The following is a 16,902-nucleotide window of genomic DNA, read 5'->3' as shown; positions in this document are numbered from 1 at the left end:
AAAGCCTTGGTGCTATATATATAAATATAAGCAAAGCCTTGGTGCTATATATATATATATATATATATATATATATATATATATATATATATATATATATATATATATATATATATATATATATATATATATATATATATATATATATATATATATATATATATATATATATATATATATATATATATATATATATATATATATATATATATATATATATATATATATATCTATATATATATATCTAAATTTTTTTTTTTTTTTTTTGTTTCAGGTGGAGGGGAAATTTGCATCCAAACCCCTGAGGTGACCAACCTCAGGGAGTGTGGGGTTGGTTTGAATCAGTGACCGGACCCACTAAAATCCCTCCAGTCTCCAGCCCATAATACTCCCCGGGACCACCGCTAGGTATTGCTTCGGGGAGCGGCTTTTGTGCTCTGTGCACCCTCTTGGTTCTATAGATCTCTTTGCTAACTTAGCTAACTAGCCTGGAGACTGGCCGTTAGCTAACACTGGCGTGTCGGTGGTCAACCTGTCGCCTGTTTTGCAATTCTAAAACTATTTGAGAGGCGGCTGTACAAACCGCCCTCCAAATGTTTGGGTCTTTACACATCCTCCGAACTAGGTTGTCCGGAGTGGTGTCTGGCCCGCTCACTACCATCATGTCGCTCCGCGCATGCACAAAACGAGGGCACACGAAGAAGACATGCTCAGCAGTTTCTTCCGCTTCCGCGCACTCGGGACACATGGGGGACCCCGCATGCCCGAATCTGTGTAGATACTGCCTGAAGCAACCATGACCTGACAGAATCTGTGTCAAGTGGAAGTTAACTTCTCCATGGCGCCTCCCGACCCATCCGGATACGTCCGGAATAAGTCGATGCGTCCATCTACCCTTTGCGGAATTGGACCATTCCTGCTGCCATCTGATCATCGAGAATGACCTTCTGGTGCCTCGTATACCCCTTGTGTCACGTTGATCGAAGCATTTTACGTCCTCCTTAATGGCTATGCTGATAGGCATCATGCCGGACAGGACGCAGATTGCGTCGTATGACACTGTACGGTACGCGCTCACAACCCTCAGGCACATGAGCCTGTAGGTACTTTCCAGTTTTCGACGATGACTGTTGGTACCTAACGCTTTGGACCACGCTGGCCCACCATACCTAAGTATGGACGAAACCACGCTGGCAAGAAGTTTACGCTTGCTGCCATATACCGCTGAGCTATTGGACATCATTCGAGATAGTCCTGCAGCGGCCGTTGAAGCCCTCTTACAGGCATAGTCGACGTGACTCTTAAATGTGAGCTTATCGTCAACTATAACCCCCAAGAGCTTCAAGGAACGCCTTGAGGTAATGGTGCAGTCACCGACTCTGACCACCGCCTGTTGCTCTACTTTTCGGTTGTTCACAACCGTAACCTCCGTTTTATGGTGCGCTAACTCCAGTTTCCTAGAGTGCATCCAGTCTTCGACCTTGCGTATGCAGTGCGCGGCCGTCAACTCGACCTCTTCGATCGACTCGCCGTAGACCTCTAGCGTGATGTCGTCTGCGAAACCGACGATCACAACCCCTACAGGGAACTTTAGTTTCAACACCCCGTCATACATGACATTCCACAACACCGGGCCCAGGATGGAACCTTGCGGTACCCCTGCGGTGATTGGGACGCACTTCTGACCCTCCTCCGTGTTGTAAACTAGTACCCGATTCTGGAAATAATTTTCCAAAATCTTGTACAACGACACCGGTACGTGGATGCTCCTAAGCGCGAGCGCTATGGAGTCCCAACTGGCGCTATTGAATGCATTCTTCACGTCAAGCGTGACGATTGCGCAATAGCGAATGCCCCAACTCTTACACTGGAGTGCTACCTCTGCCGTCTTGGTGACAGAGAAAATAGCATCCAGCGTGGATCTACCTTTCCGGAAGCCGAACTGGTTACTTGCCAGACCGTTTACACCCTCTGTGTACTTCACCAGTCTGTTGAGGATAATCCTCTCAAGCACCTTGCCCGTAGTGTCCAGCAGACAGATAGGTCTGTATGCCGATGGGTCCCCTGGCGGTTTCCCAGCCTTCGGCAACAGCACCAATCTCTGTCGCTTCCACCTGTCCGGAAAGAGGCAGTCATCCAGGCACTTCTGCATGACTGCTCGAAATAGATCGGGGGCCACTTTCATGGCCGTCCTGATGGCCATGTTCGGGATTCCATCCGGTCCCGGTGCCTTGCTCACCTTTAGGGAGTTGGCGATCACGATGAGTTCCTCATTCGTAACCCTTACCTCCTCCACAACCTCTGCACGGCTGCCGTCTCTCACGGATTGGATGCCTGGCAGGTTGGCCGACCATCCCTGGTCTGTGTCTGAGATACTGGAACGTCGGACGTGAGACTCAGCAACCGGAGGCCAAGGATTTGGCTCGTGTCGTGGAAAGAGTCCCTCGATGATACGCTCCAGCATCGCTGGTGATCGCTCTGCAGGCGCCAACACGCCTTTGGTCTTCGCCATTACGACTCTGTAGGCGTTGCCCCACGGATTCGTATTGGCACTCGCGCATAGCCTATCGAAGCAGGCCCTTTTGCTCGCCTTTATCGCACTTTTAAGCGCCGATCTTGCAGATCCGAATACTACACGGCGCTCTACCCTCTGTGCATCGGTACGTGCACGTTGCAACATCCGTCTTGCACGGAGGCACGCGCTACGGAGGTCCGCTATCGCGTTGGTCCACCAGTATACCGGTGACTTACCATTCCTAGGTTGGCGGGTCCTAGGCATGGTGGCGTCACACGCCCGCGATAATGTGGCAACTAATTGGTCAGCACTCGGGTGGAGCCAACTGCCCCCCTCGCGCTCTCTTCTCATTGCTTCTGCAAATACCTCGGCATCGAAATGCGATGTCTTCCACCCGCGGACGGTCGGAGTATTGGCTCTACCCGTCGCCTGCCGCCTCACGTTCTGGACTACGCTATAGCAGACCGACTGGTGGTCACTATAGGTGTAGCCATCGTCTACCCTCCAGTTCACGATCAGTCCTGGGCTGGAGAACGTCACGTCGATGATCGACTCCGCACCATTTCTGCTGAATGTACACTTGGTTCCAACGTTGGCCTGATCTAGGTTGAGCTTTGCCAAAGCTTCCAACAAGATCTGACCCCTCCGGTTCGTGCGGCGGCTTCCCCACACAACAGCCCAAGCGTTGAAGTCGCCCGCCACTACTAAGGGTGTTAGTCCCGTCAGCTCCATAGATAACAAATCGACCATCTGGGTGAACCTTTCGATAGACCAACGCGGCGGAGCATAACAACTGCAGTAGAACACTCCGTCCACCTTGGCAACCGCGTATCCTTCATTTGAGGTTGACACAACCTCCTGAACCGGGAACTTGCTGGTCGTGCATATGGCCGCCGTACTGGACTTATCTGCAACCCAATTACCGTTTCCGGGAGGAATGCAGTAGGGGTCCGATACGATTGCGATGTCCGACCGCGACTCAGACGCTGCTTGGTATAGCAGCTGCTGTGCCGCATAGCAATGGTTCAGGTTCAATTGTGTCACCCTCACGCCCGTGGTTTCGTGGCCGCCTTACCGGCTGGGCACCGTGGGCCTCCCATCCGGTTGGTTGTGCTAAGCCCGCGAGATAGCACACCAACGGCCTCCAAGTCCGCCGAAAAGTCTGCCGAAGTGGCAGCTACGGGAAACCCTTGGGTTACCGTGGGAGGAAGGGAACGCCAAAAAGACAGCAAGCGCAACGATGAGAAGGCGACAAATCGTCCAAAAACGGGAAAGAAGGCGCGAAGCAGGGGCGACGCCCTCATACTCAAGACGGATGGGTCCAAGTACTCCGAAGTCTTGAAGGAAATGAGAGGCGAAACCCAGCTCAAGGATCTGGGAGCGGATGTGCGGACCATCCGTCGTTCTCGCACCGGCGAGATGATCCTTGAGCTCCGTAAGGATGCTAAAAACAAGGGCGCTGCCTACAAGACGGTAGCCGAGCAGGTCCTCGGGAAAGATGTGCAAATTCGGGCACTCACCTCAGAGGAGACTCTCCAGCTCAAAAACCTGGATGAAATCACCGAGAGGTGCGATATTGCACAGGCCCTCAAGGAGAAGTGCGGAGTGGAAGTAGCCACTGAGGTAATTCGCCTCCGAAAGGGTCCAGCGGGGACCCAGGTGGCCACTTTCCGGCTTGCATCGGCCGATGCAACTCTGGCCCTGAAGACAGCCAAACTTAAGGTTGGCTGGTCAGTATGTCCCCTGAGCATACTCCAGCAGCCGGACGTTTGCTTCAGGTGTTTCGAGGGAGGACACAAGTCCTGGACCTGCAAGGGGCCCGATAGGAGCCAGTTATGTAGGCGTTGTGGTGGTGCTGGCCATAAAGCTAAAGACTGCGGGGAGCCTCCCAAGTGCTTGGTATGTACTGGAAAACGGGACGCCAAGCACATTATGGGAGGCCCACGGTGCCCAGCCGGTAAGGCGGCCACGAAACCACGGGCGTGAGGGTGACACAATTGAACCTGAACCATTGCTATGCGGCACAGCAGCTGCTATACCAAGCAGCGTCTGAGTCGCGGTCGGACATCGCAATCGTATCGGACCCCTACTGCATTCCTCCCGGAAACGGTAATTGGGTTGCAGATAAGTCCAGTACGGCGGCCATATGCACGACCAGCAAGTTCCCGGTTCAGGAGGTTGTGTCAACCTCAAATGAAGGATACGCGGTTGCCAAGGTGGACGGAGTGTTCTACTGCAGTTGTTATGCTCCGCCGCGTTGGTCTATCGAAAGGTTCACCCAGATGGTCGATTTGTTATCTATGGAGCTGACGGGACTAACACCCTTAGTAGTGGCGGGCGACTTCAACGCTTGGGCTGTTGAGTGGGGAAGCCGCCGCACGAACCGGAGGGGTCAGATCTTGTTGGAAGCTTTGGCAAAGCTCAACCTAGATCAGGCCAACGTTGGAACCAAGTGTACATTCAGCAGAAATGGTGCGGAGTCGATCATCGACGTGACGTTCTCCAGCCCAGGACTGATCGTGAACTGGAGGGTAGACGATGGCTACACCTATAGTGACCACCAGTCGGTCTGCTATAGCGTAGTCCAGAACGTGAGGCGGCAGGCGACGGGTAGAGCCAATACTCCGACCGTCCGCGGGTGGAAGACATCGCATTTCGATGCCGAGGTATTTGCAGAAGCAATGCGAAGAGAGCGCGAGGGGGGCAGTTGGCTCCGCCCGAGTGCTGACCAATTAGTTGCCACATTATCGCGGGCGTGCGACGCCACCATGCCTAGGACCCGCCAACCTAGGAATGGTAAGACACCGGTATACTGGTGGACCGACGCGATAGCGGACCTCCGTAGCGCGTGCCTCCGTGCAAGACGGATGTTGCAACGTGCACGTACCGATGCACAGAGGGTAAAGCGCCGTGTAGTATTCGGATCTGCAAGATCGGCGCTTAAAAGTGCGATAGAGGCGAGCAAAAGGGCCTGCTTCGATAGGCTATGCGCGAGTGCCAATACGAATCCGTGGGGCAACGCCTACAGAGTCGTAATGGTGAAGACCAAAGGCGTGTTGGCGCCTGCAGAGCGATCACCAGCGATGCTGGAGCGTATCATCGAGGGACTCTTTCCACGACACGAGCCAAATCCTTGGCCTCCGGTTGCTGAGTCTCACGTCCGACGTTCCAGTATCTCAGACACAGACCAGGGATGGTCGGCCAACCTGCCGGGCATCCAATCCGTGAGAGACGGCAGCCGTGCAGAGGTTGGGGAGGAGGTAAGGGTTACGAATGAGGAACTCATCGTGATCGCCAACTCCATAAAGGTGAGCAAGGCACCGGGACCGGATGGAATCCCGAACTTGGCCATCAGGACGGCCATGAAAGTGGCCCCCGATCTATTTCGAGCAGTCATGCAGAAGTGCCTGGATGACTGCCTCTTTCCGGACAGGTGGAAGCGACAGAGATTGGTGCTGTTGCCGAAGGCTGGGAAACCGCCAGGGGACCCATCGGCATACAGACCTATCTGTCTGCTGGACACTACGGGCAAGGTGCTTGAGAGGATTATCCTCAACAGACTGGTGAAGTACACAGAGGGTGTAAACGGTCTGGCAAGTAACCAGTTCGGCTTCCGGAAAGGTAGATCCACGCTGGATGCTATTCTCTCTGTCACCAAGACGGCAGAGGTAGCACTCCAGCGTAAGAGTTGGGGCATTCGCTATTGCGCAATCGTCACGCTTGACGTGAAGAATGCATTCAATAGCGCCAGTTGGGACTCCATAGCGCTCGCGCTTAGGAGCATCCACGTACCGGTGTCGTTGTACAAGATTTTGGAAAATTATTTCCAGAATCGGGTACTAGTTTACAACACGGAGGAGGGTCAGAAGTGCGTCCCAATCACCGCAGGGGTACCGCAAGGTTCCATCCGGGCCCGGTGTTGTGGAATGTCATGTATGACGGGGTGTTGAAACTAAAGTTCCCTGTAGGGGTTGTGATCGTCGGTTTCGCAGACGACATCACGCTAGAGGTCTACGGCGAGTCGATCGAAGAGGTCGAGTTGACGGCCGCGCACTGCATACGCAAGGTCGAAGACTGGATGCACTCTAGGAAACTGGAGTTAGCGCACCATAAAACGGAGGTTACGGTTGTGAACAACCGCAAATTAGAGCAACAGGCGGTGGTCAGAGTCGGTGACTGCACCATTACCTCAAGGCGTTCCTTGAAGCTCTTGGGGGTTATGGTTGACGATAAGCTCACATTTAAGAGTCACGTCGACTATGCCTGTAAGAGGGCTTCAACGGCCGCTGCAGGACTATCTCGAATGATGTCCAATAGCTCAGCGGTATATGGCAGCAAGCGTAAACTTCTTGCCAGCGTGGTTTCGTCCATACTTAGGTATGGTGGGCCAGCGTGGTCCAAAGCGTTAGGTACCAACAGTCATCGTCGAAAACTGGAAAGTACCTACAGGCTCATGTGCCTGAGGGTTGTGAGCGCGTACCGTACAGTGTCATACGACGCAATCTGCGTCCTGTCCGGCATGATGCCTATCAGCATAGCCATTAAGGAGGACGTAGAATGCTTCGATCAACGTGACACAAGGGGTATACGAGGCACCAGAAGGTCATTCTCGATGATCAGATGGCAGCAGGAATGGTCCAATTCCGCAAAGGGTAGATGGACGCATCGACTTATTCCGGACGTATCCGGATGGGTCGGGAGGCGCCATGGAGAAGTTAACTTCCACTTGACACAGATTCTGTCAGGTCATGGTTGCTTCAGGCAGTATCTACACAGATTCGGGCATGCGGGGTCCCCCATGTGTCCCGAGTGCGCGGATGCGGAAGAAACTGCTGAGCTTGTCTTCTTCGTGTGCCCTCGTTTTGTGCATGCGCGGAGCGACATGATGGTAGTGAGTGGGCCAGACACCACTCCGGACAACCTAGTTCGGAGGATGTGTAAAGACCCAAACATTTGGAGGGTGGTTTGTACAGCCGCCTCTCAAATAGTTTTAAAATTGCAAAACAGGCGACAGGTTGACCACCGACACGCCAGTGTTAGCTAACGGCCAGTCTCCAGGTTAGTTAGCTAAATTAGCAAAGAGATCAATAGAACCAAGAGGGTGCACAGAGCACAAAAGCCGCTCCCCGAAGCAATACCTAGCGGTGGTCCCGGGGAGTATTATGGGCTGGAGACTGGAGGGGTTTTAGTGGGTCCGGTCACTGATTCAAACCAACCCCACACTCCCTGAGGTTGGTCACCCCAGGGGTTTGGATGCAAATTTCCCCTCCACCTGAAACAAAAAAAAAAAATATATATATATATATATATATATATATATATATATATATATATATATATAGCGGGGACCCAGGTGGCCACTTTCCGGCTTGCATCGGCCGATGCAACTCTGGCCCTGAAGACAGCCAAACTTAAGCTTGGCTGGTCAGTATGTCCCCTGAGCATACTCCAGCAGCCGGACGTTTGCTTCAGGTGTTTCGAGGGAGGACACAAGTCCTGGACCTGCAAGGGGCCCGATAGGAGCCAGTTATGTAGGCGTTGTGGTGGTGCTGGCCATAAAGCTAAAGACTGCGGGGAGCCTCCCAAGTGTTTGGTATGTACTGGAAAACGGAACGCCAAGCACTTTATGGGAGGCCCACGGTGCCCAGCCGGTAAGGCGGCCACGAAACCACGGGCGTGAGGGTGACACAATTGAACCTGAACCATTGCTATGCGGCACAGCAGCTGCTATACCAAGCAGCGTCTGAGTCGCGGTTGGACATCGCAATCGTATCGGACCCCTACTGCATTCCTCCCGGAAACGGTAATTGGGTTGCAGATAAGTCCAGTACGGCGGCCATATGCACGACCAGCAAGTTCCCGGTTCAGGAGGTTGTGTCAACCTCAAATGAAGGATACGCGGTTGCCAAGGTGGACGGAGTGATCTACTGCAGTTGTTATGCTCCGCCGCGTTGGTCTATCGAAAGGTTCACCCAGATGGTCGATTTGTTATCTATGGAGCTGACGGGACTAACACCCTTGGTAGTGGCGGGCGACTTCAACGCTTGGGCTGTTGTGTGGGGAAGCCGCCGCACGAACCGGAGGGGTCAGATCTTGTTGGAAGCTTTGGCAAAGCTCAACCTAGATCTGGCCAACGTTGGAACCAAGTGTACATTCAGCAGAAATGGTGCGGAGTCGATCATCGACGTGACGTTCTCCAGCCCAGGACTGATCGTGAACTGGAGGGTAGACGATGGCTACACCTATAGTGACCACCAGTCGGTCTGCTATAGCGTAGTCCAGAACGTGAGGCGGCAGGCGACGGGTAGAGCCAATACTCCGACCGTCCGCGGGTGGAAGACATCGCATTTCGATGCCGAGGTATTTGCAGAAGCAATGAGAAGAGAGCGCGAGGGGGGCAGTTGGCTCCGCCCGAGTGCTGACCAATTAGTTGCCACATTATCGCGGGCGTGCGACGCCACCATGCCTAGGACCCGCCAACCTAGGAATGGTAAGTCACCGGTATACTGGTGGACCGACGCGATAGCGGACCTCCGTAGCGCGTGCCTCCGTGCAAGACGGATGTTGCAACGTGCACGTACCGATGCACAGAGGGTAGAGCGCCGTGTAGTATTCGGATCTGCAAGATCGGCGCTTAAAAGTGCGATAAAGGCGAGCAAAAGGGCCTGCTTCGATAGGCTATGCGCGAGTGCCAATACGAATCCGTGGGGCAACGCCTACAGAGTCGTAATGGCGAAGACCAAAGGCGTGTTGGCGCCTGCAGAGCGATCACCAGCGATGCTGGAGCGCATCATCGAGGGACTCTTTCCACGACACGAGCCAAATCCTTGGCCTCCGGTTGCTGAGTCTCACGTCCGACGTTCCAGTATCTCAGACACAGACCAGGGATGGTCGGCCAACCTGCCGGGCATCCAATCCGTGAGAGACGGCAGCCGTGCAGAGGTTGTGGAGGAGGTAAGGGTTACGAATGAGGAACTCATCGTGATCGCCAACTCCCTAAAGGTGAGCAAGGCACCGGGACCGGATGGAATCCCGAACTTGGCCATCAGGACGGCCATGAAAGTGGCCCCTGATCTATTTCTAGCAGTCATGCAGAAGTGCCTGGATGACTGCCTCTTTCCGGACAGGTGGAAGCGACAGAGATTGGTGCTGTTGCCGAAGGCTGGGAAACCGCCAGGGGACCCATCGGCATACAGACCTATCTGTCTGCTGGACACTACGGGCAAGGTGCTTGAGAGGATTATCCTCAACAGACTGGTGAAGTACACAGAGGGTGTAAACGGTCTGGCAAGTAACCAGTTCGGCTTCCGGAAAGGTAGATCCACGCTGGATGCTATTCTCTCTGTCACCAAGACGGCAGAGGTAGCACTCCAGCGTAAGAGTTGGGGCATTCGCTATTGCGCAATCGTCACGCTTGACGTGAAGAATGCTTTCAATAGCGCCAGTTGGGACTCCATAGCGCTCGCGCTTAGGAGCATCCACGTACCGGTGTCGTTGTACAAGATTTTGGAAAATTATTTCCAGAATCGGGTACTAGTTTACAACACGGAGGAGGGTCAGAAGTGCGTCCCAATCACCGCAGGGGTACCGCAAGGTTCCATCCTGGGCCCGGTGTTGTGGAATGTCATGTATGACGGGGTGTTGAAACTAAAGTTCCCTGTAGGGGTTGTGATCGTCGGTTTCGCAGACGACATCACGCTAGAGGTCTACGGCGAGTCGATCGAAGAGGTCGAGTTGACGGCCGCGCACTGCATACGCAAGGTCGAAGACTGGATGCACTCTAGGAAACTGGAGTTAGCGCACCATAAAACGGAGGTTACGGTTGTGAACAACCGCAAATTAGAGCAACAGGCGGTGGTCAGAGTCGGTGACTGCACCATTACCTCAAGGCGTTCCTTGAAGCTCTTGGGGGTTATGGTTGACGATAAGCTCACATTTAAGAGTCACGTCGACTATGCCTGTAAGAGGGCTTCAACGGCCGCTGCAGGACTATCTCGAATGATGTCCAATAGCTCAGCGGTATATGGCAGCAAGCGTAAACTTCTTGCCAGCGTGGTTTCGTCCATACTTAGGTATGGTGGGCCAGCGTGGTCCAAAGCGTTAGGTACCAACAGTCATCGTCGAAAACTGGAAAGTACCTACAGGCTCATGTGCCTGAGGGTTGTGAGCGCGTACCGTACAGTGTCATACGACGCAATCTGCGTCCTGTCCGGCATGATGCCTATCAGCATAGCCATTAAGGAGGACGTAGAATGCTTCGATCAACGTGACACAAGGGGTATACGAGGCACCAGAAGGTCATTCTCGATGATCAGCTGGCAGCAGGAATGGTCCAATTCCGCAAAGGGTAGATGGACGCATCGACTTATTCCGGACGTATCCGGATGGGTCGGGAGGCGCCATGGAGAAGTTAACTTCCACTTGACACAGATTCTGTCAGGTCATGGTTGCTTCAGGCAGTATCTACACAGATTCGGGCATGCGGGGTCCCCCATGTGCCCCGAGTGCGCGGATGCGGAAGAAACTGCTGAGCATGTCTTCTTCGTGTGCCCTCGTTTTGTGCATGCGCGGAGCGACATGATGGTAGTGAGCGGGCCAGACACCACTCCGGACAACCTAGCTCGGAGGATGTGTAAAGACCCAAACATTTGGAGGGCGGTTTGTACAGCCGCCTCTCAAATAGTTTTAGAATTTCAAAACAGGCGACAGGTTGACCACCGACACGCCAGTGTTAGCTAACGGCCAGTCTCCAGGTTAGTTAGCTAAGTTAGCAAAGAGATCTATAGAACCAAGAGGGTGCACAGAGCACAAAAGCCGCTCCCCGAAGCAATACCTAGCGGTGGTCCCGGGGAGTATTATGGGCTGGAGACTGGAGGGGTTTTAGTGGGTCCGGTCACTGATTCAAACCAACCCCACACTCCCTGAGGTTGGTCACCTCAGGGGTTTGGATGCAAATTTCCCCTCCACCTGAAACAAAAAAAAAAAAAAATATATATATATATATATATATATATATATATATATATATATATATATATATATATATATATATATATATATGTGTATATATATATATATATATATATATATATATATATATATATATATATATATATATATATATATATATATATATAGATTTTTTTTTTGTTTCAGGTGAAGGGGAAATTTGCATCCAAACCCCTGAGGTGACCAACCTCAGGGAGTGTGGGGTTGGTTTGAATCAGTGACCGGACCTACTAAAAGCCCTTCAGTCTCCAGCCCATGATACTCCCCGGGACCACCGCTAGGTATTGCTTCGGGGAGCGGCTTTTGTGCTTTGTGCACCCTCTTGGTTCTTTAGGTCTTTTTGCTATTTTAGCTAACTTACCTGGAGACTGGCCGTTAGCTAACACTGGCGTGTCGGTGGTCAACCTGTCGCCTGTTTTGCAATTCTAAATCTATTTGAGAGGCGGCTGCACAAACCGCCCTCCAAATGTTCGGGTCTTTACACATCCTCCGAACCAGGTTGTCCGGAGTGGTGTCTGGCCCGCTCACTACCATCATGTCGCTCCGCGCATGCACAAAACGAGGGAACACGAAGAAGACATGCTCAGCAGTCTCTTCCGCATCCGCGCACTCGGGACACATGGGGACCCCGCATGCCCGAATCTGTGTAGATACTGCCTAAAGCAACCATAGCCTAACAGAATCTGTGTCAGATGGAAGTTAACTTCTCCATGGCGCCTCCCGACCCATCCGGATACATCCGGAATAAGTCGATGCGTCCATCTACCCTTCGCGGAATTTGACCACTCCTGCTGCCATCTGATCATCGAGAATGATCTTCTGGTACCTCGTATGCCCCTTGTGTCACGTTGATCGAAGTATTCTACGTCTTCCTTAATGGCTATGCTGATAGGCATCATGCCGGACAGGACGCAGATTGCGTCGTATGACACAGTTTGATACGCGCTCGCAACCCTCAGGCACATGAGCCTGTAGGTACTTTCCAACTTACTCCGATGTTTACTAGTACCTAGTGCTTTGGACCACACTGGCCCGCCGTATCTCAGTATGGACGAAGTCACGCTAGCTAGAAGTTTCCGCTTGGTGCCGTGCACTGCTGAGCTATTGGACATCATGCGAGATAATGCTGCAATAGCCATTGTAGCCCTCTTACAGGCATACTCGACATGGCTCCCGAAGGCGAGCTTGTCATCGATCATCACCCCCAGCAGCTTCAGGGAGCGCTTAGAGGCGATGGTGCAATTCCCGACACTGATCAACGCCTGTTGCTTCGACTTGCGGTTATTGACAACTGAAATCTCCGTCTTATGAGCTCCAGTTTTTTGGAGCGCATCCAGTCCTCGACGACGCTTATAGAGTGCGAAGCCGTCAACTCAACCTCCTCGATCGACTCGCCGTAGACCTCAAGTGTGATGTCGTCCGCAAATCCAACGATCACAACCCCTTGGGGGAGCTTTAGTTTCAGCACTTCATCGTACATGATATTCCACAGTACCGGGCCCAGGATGGAACCTTGTGGAACCCCTGCGGTAATTGGGACACATTTTTGACCCTCGTCTGTGCTGTAAACTAGCACAAGATTCTGGAAATAATTTTCCAGAATCCTGTACAAAGACACCGGAATGTCTAGTTTCCGAAGCGAGTGGGCTATGGAATCCCAGCTATTGCCCTATTGCTCTGATTAATTAAATACCGCTCGAAGTTATATAGTGCTAGAAAAAGCAGTGCTAGAAAAAAGTGATAACTGTTATACAGTATAGTGCACACAAAAATAGAGACATATGCAGTGAGTACAGTTTGTTAAGAAACAGTCGAATTTAAATTTAAGAAAATCTATTTTTACACATAGCCAAATTAAGACGCCATTTGCAATACACACCAGACAACCTATGTTGGACACCAACATACTGAACAATAAAACGATAATCTTTTCTGTAAGTACAAACACATACAAAAAACTCAAAACAGTAACAGAAAAAGGAAAACTACACGTAATATATATTTTTAGACTCCTTAAAAAGGTGAAATAAAGTCACCGAAACTGTCGGATTAAGAAACAAAAAATCGTTTTTGCTTCTATACACGGACTGATTAAGCCGATAAATCTACAAAATTAACCGCTACAGTCGACAAACAAACAAGTTCATAACCATGGCCACCGTTTTAAAAGTCCCTTTCTATCAGAACGTAGAGCACAGGTACGGCATACACGCGAAAAACATGCTGAAGGATTACGCAAATACGATCTCCAAACTGGGCAGCTTGTTAAGCCGAAAGTCTTTCCTCATTCGCTGTCGAAAAACTGGCGTGTTCCCAGCACACATCACAACGAATTTTCGTTTCGTTTTCCCGTTACTGGAAGATAACAGTCCATTTACAAAAAAGCTGGAAAAATGTATAAACAAGTTCAAGAAATCAGTTCCAAACATAGAAATTAAACACACTTTTCACAAACTGAAAATACTAAAACAATTACAATATACACTTACGGAAAAGATAAATAACTCAAATATACCAAAAAACGTAGCCGAATCATTCTTCAACAGTCAAACAAAGTTTGAAAACAAACATACGCAGGACAGTGCGTCTTGAACTGTCCTACAGATCAGACGTTTTTTCGGTTGCTTGTGGACTGGTCTTTGACTGCCTATAGCTTCAAAGTTTGTGTTTTGTCAGTGTGTCTTTTAAACACTACCTGAAAGTTATTTCCCATCAGTCTTTCTCAAGACTACCTACTTTTAAATTTAACATTTGTTTTAACTTTTTTCGTATCACCTGAAATGGCTGGACGGAAAAAGAAACCTCGCATCGCTGCGGGGAGGAAAAGAGAGGCATCTCTTTCTGACACATCGAGTGTCTGTAGTGACAATCCTTTTGATATTTTGCCTGAGCAAGAAGCTGGTGAAATGGAAGTTACCAATAATGAAACTATACAAAATATAAAATCTTTAAAAAAGGAGAAAGTTCCACCTATTGTGGTAACTATTTCTTCTGAATTTAATATATTCAAAAAGGAACTTTCAACGTTTGTTTCTGACGTTAAAGTTACCTATCAAATTGGCCGTAGAGGTGAATGCCGCTTATTAGCCGACTCAGTAAAGGGTCGTGATCGTCTTGTTCAGTATTTAACTGACAAGATGTACAAATTTTTTACATATGACACCAAGAACGCCAAGCCGTTCAAGGTTGTCTTGAAAGGTCTCACCAACGATCAAACCGTTGATGAGATCAAACTTACTTTAACAGAATTACTTGGCATAGCCCCTACCCAAGTAATTCTAATGAAACAAAAATCACGAGGCGAAAACAGTCAGAGAACTGGAATTTCCCTTGTTAATTATTTAATTCATTTTAACCGCAATGAGGTTAACAACTTAAAATTTTTTGAAAAAGCACATGCATTGTATAATGTGCGTGTAAAGTGGGAAATTTATAGGAAGTATGGCGGAGGTGAAAAGCATATCACCCAATGCCGTACTTGCCAACGTTATGGCCATGGTTCCAAATTCTGTAACATGGACCAAAAATGTCTTAATTGTGGAGACTCTTCTCACAAAAAGGACACATGTCCTGTGAAAGAGAGTAAAAATTTTCGCTGTGCGAATTGTAACGGCAACCATATGTCAAATTTTTATCAATGCCCAGTCCGTTTAGCAATTGTTAAGGCAAGGCAAGGTAAACAAAATTCAATTTCTCAATTAAAACCAACTTCAAAACAAAATTCTCCAAGCGTACCAGTGACGCATAGTTTACCTACTCCTTTGCATACCCGTTTAACTTATGCACAGGTTACTGGTAGTTCGAACATTATACCGCCTAGTGTTGGTAGTTCGAAAATGACCGTTAATATGGGTAAGCAAAACACGCTAGAAAATAATTGTACACCTATTACTCCAGCTAATATTGCTGCCGAAAATATTTTTTCTAATGTCAACTGCCTGGGGCCTATTACGGCAGGTAAACTTTCTTTTTTGCAACAGGCAATGTTCGATCTTATGAACGCCATGTTGCAGGCAAAATCAATGTTTGAAGCCATTCAAATAGGCACAAATTTTACTATTAAAATTGTTTCTAATTTAAAATTTAGCAATGATTTTAAATAAAACAATTAAAATATTAAATTGGAATGCTCGCTCATTGAAGGCCAATGAGAATGAGCTTTTTAATTTTTTAACAGTAAATAATGTGCATATTGCAATTATTACTGAAACATTTTTGAAACCTAACATAAAATTAAAATATGATCCCAATTACGTGGTTCATAGATATGATAGGATTCAGGGTTCCGGCGGTGGAGTTGCAATTGTTATTCATCGCCGAATCAAACATCGTGCTCTTCCCCATCTTGAGACGAAAGTTATTGAAACTTTGGGAATTGAAGTTCAAACTGAACTTGGGATTTTATTTATTGCCGCAGCATATTTACCATTTCAATGCACACGCGAGCTCAAAAATTATTTTAAAGGTGATTTACAAAAACTCACCAGAAATCGTTCGAAATTTTTCATAATCGGCGATTTTAACGCTAAACATCGTTCATGGAATAATTCTCAAAGTAATTCCAATGGCAAAATTTTATTCAATGATTGTTCTTCAGGATACTATTCTATTTTGTCTCCGAATAGTCCTACATGCTTTTCTTCTGTAAGAAACCCTTCAACAATTGATTTGGTGCTAACAGATCAAAGTCATGTATGTAGTGATTTGATCACACATGCTGACTTTGATTCTGACCATCTTCCAATAACTTTTTCTTTATCACATGAATCAGTTTTAAACCCTATGAGCTCTGTTTTTAATTATAACAAGGCTAATTGGGAAAGATACAAAACTCATATTGAGAGAAATTTCAATAATGAGCTTGATTTGCAAAACGAAGTGAATATTGATTCCGCTTTGGAAGCATTAAAATGTGCAATTGTTGATGCCAGGAATTATTCTGTTCCAAAGGCTCAAGTGAAATTTGATTCATCAATAATTGACGAAAATCTTCAACTTCTAATTCGTTTGAAAAATGTCCGCAGACGTCAATATCAACGTTCTCGTGACCCTGTTTTTAAAACTATTTATAAAGATTTACAGAAAGAGATTAAACATAGATTTACACTTCTGAGAAATCAAAATTTTGAGACTAAAGTTGAAAAATTGAAACCATATTCAAAACCATTTTGGAAGCTGTCGAAGATTCTTAAGAAACCTTCGAAGCCTATTCCAGTTTTAAAAGATGGTGAACGTTTTCTTGTAACCAATGAACAAAAGGCTCAAAGACTTGCTCAGCAGTTTGAGAGTGTTCATAACTCAAATTTGAATTTTGTGAGTCCAATTGAAAATGAAGTCACACGTCAATTTGATTTAATTTCTTCCCAGAATTTTTCACC

The sequence above is a fragment of the Wyeomyia smithii genome, chromosome 2, assembly GCF_029784165.1.
Source record: "Wyeomyia smithii strain HCP4-BCI-WySm-NY-G18 chromosome 2, ASM2978416v1, whole genome shotgun sequence".
Lineage (NCBI taxonomy): Eukaryota > Metazoa > Arthropoda > Insecta > Diptera > Culicidae > Wyeomyia > Wyeomyia smithii.
The sequence above is the reverse complement of the archived record's forward strand: the minus strand, read 5'-3'. Positions refer to the sequence as shown.